The sequence below is a fragment of the Malus domestica genome, chromosome 05 (assembly GCF_042453785.1).
Source record: "Malus domestica chromosome 05, GDT2T_hap1".
Taxonomy (NCBI): Eukaryota; Viridiplantae; Streptophyta; class Magnoliopsida; order Rosales; family Rosaceae; genus Malus; species Malus domestica.
The window spans coordinates 13410947-13420038 of NC_091665.1; the positions used below are offsets into that span (position 1 = coordinate 13410947).

The 9092-nt window shown below is 37.6% G+C and overlaps 1 pseudogene; it reads right to left on the reverse strand.

Annotated features, from left to right (window-relative positions):
* Positions 1 to 4524: 4524 nt before the first annotated feature.
* On the reverse strand, positions 4525 to 6040 carry LOC103406155 (uncharacterized; annotated as a pseudogene).
* Between the last annotated feature and the right edge of the window lie 3052 nt (positions 6041 to 9092).

Consider the following 9092-nt stretch of genomic DNA (forward strand, 5'->3'; position numbering starts at 1 on the left):
GGTTCAGGGTTACATAACAATCCCACATGACCATTAATATTTCCACTTCATCCATCGCATATATCATCATGTTTCTCCACATAAAATCACAATACATAGCATGTAACATATTAAAGAATCAACAAAGCACAATATTATTTTCTAGCCACATCCATCAACTAAAATAATCATACTAATAACAATCATATCCAGCGTCATTCCACAATCCCGTCAATTAATCAATTCATGAATCAAAGATGCACGATCTTAGCATTTAATTATGTTAATCAATCAATGCAATAACATATCATTTCACGAATTTAACCAATGAACTCTATATAATTCCCTACTTGGATTATGAGTAATAAACATGATAATTCTAATTTGTATTCACAAGATCTATTATGGGTAATTCCCATTAACTCGAATCTAGGTTTCTAGACTAATCTTATGGGAATGAGTGAAAGCAAGGATTTTGGTTCCTCTAATCCTCCAACAAGTAAATCTTGTAACCATGTTGAGAAGCCTACAACTCCATCTTCACTCACCATCAATGAGGGAGGAGGGGACCTACAAGAAAACACTCTGACGCTCAAGTCAGTATTTGTTCAAAATGCTTATAAAATATATAACGATCTTATCCCCTCTTTTCTCCATATTCTAGTTCCTTTATAGGCATAAAATACTTAGGCTCCAAGTCTCACTTTCCTTCTATTTCTCCATTTTCCATCTTCCATGATCATGCCCATTCATTCTAGCCCTACTCCCCCAAATTTAGGAAGTGGTTGCTTGCTTAAGCCTTATTTTTTGCACCCACATATGCCCCCTTTTTCCTCTGCAAATGTATATCATCTTAGTTTGTAGAGGAAAAATATTTCTTATGCAAAAAATCATGTGACTTGAAATTTCATTACAAGTTTAGCCTTTGGCTACAATCATAGTTTAGCCTTTGGTTGCGATCACAAAGTCATACATTATCCTTCGAACACAATCAATTGGTCATAATTTAGCCTTCGGTTACGACCTCATGATCATAATTTAACCTTCGTTCTTGGATTTTGATTTAAATTCGGTCTAAACCCATTTGATCTTGGTTTCTCGATCTTAGTTCGGTCTTAACCCATTCGATCTTAATTCGGTCTTAACCCATTCAATATTGGGTTCTCGATCTTAACCCATTCGATCTTGGGTTCTCGATCTTAACTCGTGAAGGAAATTTTTAGGAAAAACATGTTCATTTGAGCAACAACTATAGCATGCAATTAACAATTAAAGGCGGAATCATGCTTGTATGCACTCAAAACAAAACAATACCCATGAAATTCAAAGCCTAGTAGAAAGGTGAACCAAGACTCAACTCAAGAACAAAGTGAGTTGAGAGATTTTATACCTTTGTTGATTCCTCTTCGCATAAGCAAAGGCTAATCACCCAAGGAGAGGGCCTTCATTCCTTGCTTCTTAGATCCATGGATTTCTTGGATGAGGATGGTTGAAAGGATTCTCCAAGTTCCCAAAGTTAAGAACCTCTAATTTTTCCACACCAAGGATGGACTTGAAAAAGAGATAAGTGACCTTGGAGGATGAGAGATTGCTAGCTAATCTCCTCCAAGGGGGCCGGCCTCTTAGAGAGAAAGGGAGAGCATTGTGTTCTCATCCTTTCCCAAAAAGAAAACCCTAAGGATGAAATGGCTATAAAGTTGCCTTTATACCACCTCACAATGGAGTGGCAAACCTGCAATTAAAGCAAGTTCACTACCCTCCTCTATTTGGCCGGCCTTAAGGGTTTATTGGGCTTTCAAGCCCTTTGTTTATTCAAGTTGTCATACAACTTGAGTTAATGGGCTTGACATTCAAATCCCATTGGGCCTTGCGGCCCAAAACTAACTCGAGGTCTTTAACGAACTTTATTCGTTTGATTAATTAACATACTAATTAATCATTGCCATAAATAATTAAACCATTTAATTATCCTCACTCATCTCCGTTATTTCTTCAATCTCTACCTTACACGGTGTACGATCCATTAGGTTCCTTTTAGCGAGGCAGTGGGCGATTAGAACTCTTTCAAATCGATTGTGAATTGAAACTTACTTTCAATTCTCCCTTTAGTGATTATACACGTTTAGGGCTTCCACAAACCATGAGTGACACCTAGCAGTATGTCATGGTTACCCAAGCTAATCAGAATAGGTGGAGAACCTATTCAGTTTAGGATTACAATGCAATACGGTATTTCTCTAATACAATACTCTTGACCACATTGTTTGGTTTGATAGTTTATTCTTGTCTTCTATCCAATGTGATTCTCTTACTTATATGATTACCTTGAATGTGATTTGGAACGACTTCCTAAATCTCATTCATACTCTGGCCATAGATTCTTAATCATATCATAGAGTATTCTCCCTCAAACAGTTTGAAGGTTAGAGATCCCTTGTTGCGCATTTACTTGCCTCCATGGCTAAGTGGCTTAACCCCAACTATGTCGTTGACACCCTCTGACAGAGTGACTTTGACATAGTCAAAGATCAAGGACCTAACCACAAGACAACTATGATGTCTCAGGTCAAAGGACTACTTTGCATTATCCCAACCATGAGTTCTCATGTGACATGAGTATGAGAACTCATCGTTGATCATGTTCAGTGGACTCATTCTCTATTGAGCACCTACATGCTTGTCTTGGTGTCAATCACACCAATGACTCGAGACTAGTCACTCTCCCTAAGAGAAGACATAACACGTACTGATCTTAGCGGACTGTCAAGGCCCAATTGGCAATCCTATGATCAGGAACGTTTAGGATATGTATACGAAAGAGAATGGTCTCATGAATCTAACTTCTTTAAATTACATTCTCCTAATCACATATTCCTTGGACTTATCGTTTAAGCATATAACATTTATATGAGACAGCTTCAAACAATAATCTTTGCCCTTGATATTAAACTAGATTAGTTTAACATGTGAAATGTCCGTAAAGTATCATCATATGATTGGTTTTAGGGCACATTTCCAACAACTCGGTCTTAATCCATTAATTCAATCTTGGGTTTTCAATCTTAACTCGGTCATAACCCATTCGATCTTGGGTTTTCGATCTAAATTCAGCCTTAACCCATTAATTTAATCTTGGGTTTTCAATCTTAATTCGGTCTTAACCCATTTGATCTTGGGTTTCGATCTTAATTTGGTCTTAACCCATTAATTCCATCTTGGGTTTTCGATCTTAACTCGGTCTTAACCCATTCAATCTTGGGTTTTCGATCTAAATTTGGTCTTAACCCATTAATTCAATCTTGGGTTTTCGATCTTAACTCGGTCTTAACCCATTCGATCTTGGGTTTTCGATCTAAATTCGGTTTTAACCCATTAATTCAATCTTGGGTTTTCGATCTTAATTTTGGTAGTACACTCATGCCCCCAGAATTGTTCAAATGCATTGGTTTTCACTCTCTGACAATAACTAAGCAAAATTTCAAGAGTAGCATTGCCTAGTTTGACACACCATATAAAAGTTGATGAACATCCAAAAATAGAAAAAAATAAAAATTCTAAACTTTCTTACTTGTTTTCGCTGGAGTAATAGCTAACCCCAACCTTCATTTTACCCTTAATGAAATTAAGTGGCTCTCGTTTCCGATAGAGGTCGAAGTCTGAATAGGCTCCTCGCCTGGAAGCCCTTATCGCCACAAAACCTGTCATTATCATGATACGAACATCTCCATCTATTCGGCTCGTTCATGCTCTGATGAGTTCACTTCTCTAGATAATGAATAGCATGAATTTCAAATCTTGATCCGCAACCAAGTGACGTTCAAATACCGTATAGCCATCGCACATGGCTTTCCTAGTAGCGTGGAACGCACACCTACATTGGTGTTTACTTCCTTGGTGGGCACAATACAAACACTCGTATCTGCTAAGAGCTCCTGATCACGTTAAAATCTTTATGGGTAAGTCTTTATCCAACATGTACAAAATCAAGAACACACAAGGCTCTGATCGAGATCAGACCAATGAACATATATTCACGGTGACCAAAGTATTTAGATATTGAGTGAAACATAACTCTTTAACTTTCTACTAAATCACAATCTGATTCTGATGTGGATTGGGAAATCAACATGTAGTTTGAATGAATCACTTCCTTGTAATACGTGATGTCTTCCCTTGATTATACAGGGCCTGTAGCAATTCCTTTTAGGTGCCCATATGTGTATTAGCAAATATACCATGGTAACAAATGCCCTGTTCAACTAGACAAAAAGAGTCAAATAATTTGGTGATAAATGCATTAAGGCTGAACACTTTCTGTATTTGATAGGTGGTGCTCCCACGCCCCCAACCCAATTTAATTGGTGCGCTGTCTAATTTTCCTCTTCCTTTCAATTTCTATTTCGGCCATTCTGGCTTCTTTGTTCTCTTTATAAATCAAAACATTTCATGGTTAATACAGTTGCAGCAATATTTAGATAGACCTTTATGAAAGTTTTAAGCCATGCATGTCCCCAATTGTACAGGACCTTCACCAATCTAAAGATTTAAGACTCAATAAATGAATTTTCAACTGAACCTAATATCTCTGCACATATTCCATATGTTACTATTGGATAAACTTCTGATTTAATGATTTTTCAACCGAAATTTTCTTAAAATTTCAAAACGTGAATGATTTATGATTCTAACAAATTAACAACTACTTATCATACTGCACTACGGCAATAAAATAAAAGATGATTATACCAGTTTGCTATATCATAAGTATTACGCTAAAAATGCATTTCATGCAATAACTCGTAGAATAATAAAAACAGAAAGAATAGAAATCTTCCCCTTTTGGGTTTAGTTCATGCTCCCTGCACCAATTAGTGTTCAATGGCCTTGCCTCCTTTACAGTGAGCGTTATTTGCTCTCTTCCGGTGAATTATTTGCCACTGTTAGACAACTTCGTTGTTGTCGAAGCAAATTCAGTGTATTTCTTTTGCTTTCAAGCCTTAAGTGCTTGCCGAATAAGTAACCTCATTTTTCTTTGTAGCTTTTGACTTGATCATGCTTGTGCAATATTTGCCCATGTACATTTTTGGTATGCAGCAAAACTTCGTTATCTTTCTTTTCCTTCCAAAGAGAGACTGTGAATTGCATTGATCTTAATTTATAATTGAAAAGAAGGAAGGAATTCTCATTTTTTAGGCAATTTCTAAGAGTGTGTTGAAGCCTTTCAATATTTTCCAAAACTTTTGCATCTTGCATGCATTCTTTGTCCTCGTGGTGTTAGGAGTTTTTGGGAAATCGTAGATTCATCAGTAGCTGCTAAGTTTCGAGTAAGAACCCGATCACCACTCCACAACAATATATAGTTAGACTGCTTCCAGAATCAGTTTTTTGTGACTTCTCTAGGCAATCCCATAACGGTGTCAACCCTATCAGTATCACTGCTTCTACAAATGGAAAAATCAATGGATGTTGCAGCATCAAACCGCCAGCAACATTGAGTGTAATTTCCTCCTCTATCAGGCTATCGATCACCTCCTCTAGTATAACATAAGGACAAACCTCTGCTCTGTGCCAACCACCGTTTCTTCTTCCGGTTTTTAAGGTTGGTTACCAGTACAGATCCTATAACTGCTGCTTGACCACCAGATTAGCCTTGATAAAATTCCATGCTTCTTCCTTGCAGGATGGTTTCTCCCTTATTATCCACCGTGTCTGCAGTAATCAACAGTGTAGCAGGAGCATCCCCATTCAATTGTTCTCACTTTGGAGCCTTGAAATAATAGCATCTGCTTTGGCCTCAGCTAGAACCATGACCAATTCTTTAGGCTTATCCATCCTTATACTTCTTTTTTTTCATCAATATCTGCAGTCAAGACTATGAAATGGTATCCCATCTCCGCCAGTATTGTCCGGCGCGCCGCCAACGCCAATCTGAGTATTATCTGAAATGACATCTCCTTTGAGTTTCTCATTTGTAGGTATTTGAATATCAGGTCTGATCGCTTCAGTCTAAGACAACATGTGTAAAGTTGGTTGGTCCAACGTTGAATTATGAATCGTTGCTTTACACTAGGACTCTGAATTGATTACCACGATTAGTATTGTTGATATTCAGGATCATATATTATCATAAAAATGTTATTGTTCATTTATTGTTGGTAAATACTACATAAATAAGCAAATAAGCCCTTATCTCCTTGTTCACATGGTACACGACGTGCCCAAATTCTCGGTTAGTCTCATGTCCAACAACCATAACGCATTTCTGATTTTCCTTCACTTTCCCTCCTATTATAGGAATTAAAAATAATAATGGTATAGCTCAGCCAAATAAGAACTTCAAGCAAATACAGGGCATCAGGCAATTACATAATAAACATTGAAATTTGTATGCAAATAAGCCTTAACGAAATCATCTTTGCATGTAAACATTGTGAATAGTCTACTATATCATGTGAAAAACATTATGGATTAGATAAGAGGGTTCTTATCTTGTTGTTGACATAAGCTTGAGTGTGACCATTAGTCGTTAGCGAACGCTTCGCTTGATGTAATTCACGACTGAATGCTTTTCCTTCATTTTCAACATTTCCTACTAATACAGAATTTTCTACACACTGGTCTTAATTAGTTTGTGACTTTGATCGTTCGTTAGCCATTGAACGCCTATTCGAAGTCTTGGAATCATGCCCCCATCCTAGCTTGAACAACATCCATGGAGCAGCCACAGAAGATGGAGGCTCGTACGCTGCTGAAGTTGGTTGGCTGCTGCTAAAGGACTCAACCGCCTTTTCTCATAATCCGATTGGTTTGCTTTTCTACAATTAATAATCATCATATTACCATATGTAAACTGGTAGAAGTATTATAAGAGAGGAAGTAGGAGCGCTTCTCTGTTTGATGTCTCAGCCCGTGCCCCCATGGTGTAGCTGGGATGGATACTATTTCGTTCGCTTCTCAGTTTGGCTTTTTGTTCAATTCCCATAGACGGCACCAACTGTTGGAGCAGAAAATTTTGGTTCCTCTAATCCTCCAACAAGTAAATCTTGTAACCATGTTGAGAAGCGTACAACTCCATCTTCGCTCGCCATCAATGAGGGAAGAGGGGACCTGCAAGAAAACACTCTGATGCTCAAGTCAGTATTTGTTCAAAATGCTTATAAAATATATAACGATCTTATCCCCTCTTTTCTCCATATTCTAGTTCCTTTATAGGCATAAAATACTTAGGCTCCAAGTCCCACTTTCCTTCTATTTCTCCATGTTCCATCTTCCATGATCATGCCCCTTTATTCTAACCCTACTCCCCCAAATTTAGGAAGTGGCTGCTTGCTTAAGCCTTATTTTTTGCACCCACACATACTAATAACAATCATATTCAGCGTCATTCCACAATCCCATCAATTAATCAATTCATGAAGGAAAAATTTTGTCCTAGCTAAGAACATGTAAGAACATTTGAATACATATGCAAACTATTAACACTTTAAAGTAGGCATGCATTCAAAAACAATTCATAAAACCCATGACTTTCAAAGCCTAGTGTATGGTGAACCAAAAGACTCTTTAACAACATTAAAGAGAAGTAAAGATTTAGAGTTTCTTTACCCTTGAAGCTCATCCTTGTTTACACAAGGGATTCACCCAAGTGGAGGGCCTTCAAGTCACCTCCTAGCTCCTTGGATATTGCTTGTGATTTCCTTCTCCTTTTGTGCTCCTTTGGACTTTGTGGATGTAAGGAAAGGATCTCCAAAACACCAAAAGTTTGGTGTCTCTAAGTCTCCACACCAAGGGTTAAGTGTGAAGATGAAATGGATGACTTAGGGAAGAAGAGATTGCAAGATTAATCTCCCTAAGTGGCCGGCCTCTTTGTAGAGAGAAAGAGAGAAAATGTTTCACCTCTTTGCCTCAAAGAAAAACCCTAATGAGAAATAAAAGCTATAAAGTTCCTTTTATACTTCATTTCAAGTGAGTGGCAAACTTATAATTAATCCAAGCTTGCCCATTCACCCTAATGGCCGGCCATATTAATGTTATTGGGCTATTTGCCCATTTTGTTTTAGTTGTCATACAACTTAAACATAATGGGCCTTTTGGACCAAAACGCTTTTGGGCCCCGAAACCCAAAACCAACATATAAGCCCAATACGAACCTTTCGTAAAATTAATTAACTAATTAATTAATCTTGACCATTCTTCAATTAAACCATTTAATTGCATATCCATTTCATTTAATTTCTTCACTATCACCCTTACTCGGTGTACGATCCATTAGGTTCCAATTAGCGAGGTAGTGGGCGATTGTTACTCTTAACGATCGATTGTAAATTGAAACCACATTTCAATTCTCCCTTTTATGATTAGTGTTTGCTAGTCATTAGGGCTTCCACAAACCACGAGTGACACCTAGCAGTATGTCATGGTTACCCAAGCTAAGTAGAATTGGTTGGAGAACCTATCCAGTTACAACTACAATGCAATACGGTCATTCTCTAATACAATACTCTTAATCACATTGTTTAAGTGATAGTTTGTTTCATGTCTACTATCCAATGTGATACATATCTATATGATTCCCTTGAATATGATTTGGAACAAACTTCCTAAGTCATATTCATATGTTTTGGCCAAAGACTTTAGAATCATATCTTAGAGTATTCTCCTTCCACAATGGAAGGTTAGAGATCCCTTGTTGTGCATTCATATGCCTACACGACTAGATAGCTTGACCCCAACAATGCCGTGGACACTCCGATGGAATGCCGTTGACATGATCAAAGATCAAGGACCTAACCATTAGACATCTATGATGCCTCAGGTCAAAGGACTAATTTGCATATTGCAACTATTGAGTTCTTACATGACATGTATGTTCGAACTCTCTTTCGATCGTTGTTCAGTGTACCCGATTACTCTTTCGAGCACCTATGTGTTTGTCTTAGTGTCCAACACCAAATAACTTGAGACTAGTCATATTCACGCTTGAGTCAACATAACACATACTAACCTTAGCGGATTGTCAATACCCAATTGGCAATCCTATGGCTAGGAACGTTTTAGGAATGAACATTAGAGAATGGTCTCAATAATCTAACTCACTTAGATCACTTGTCTCT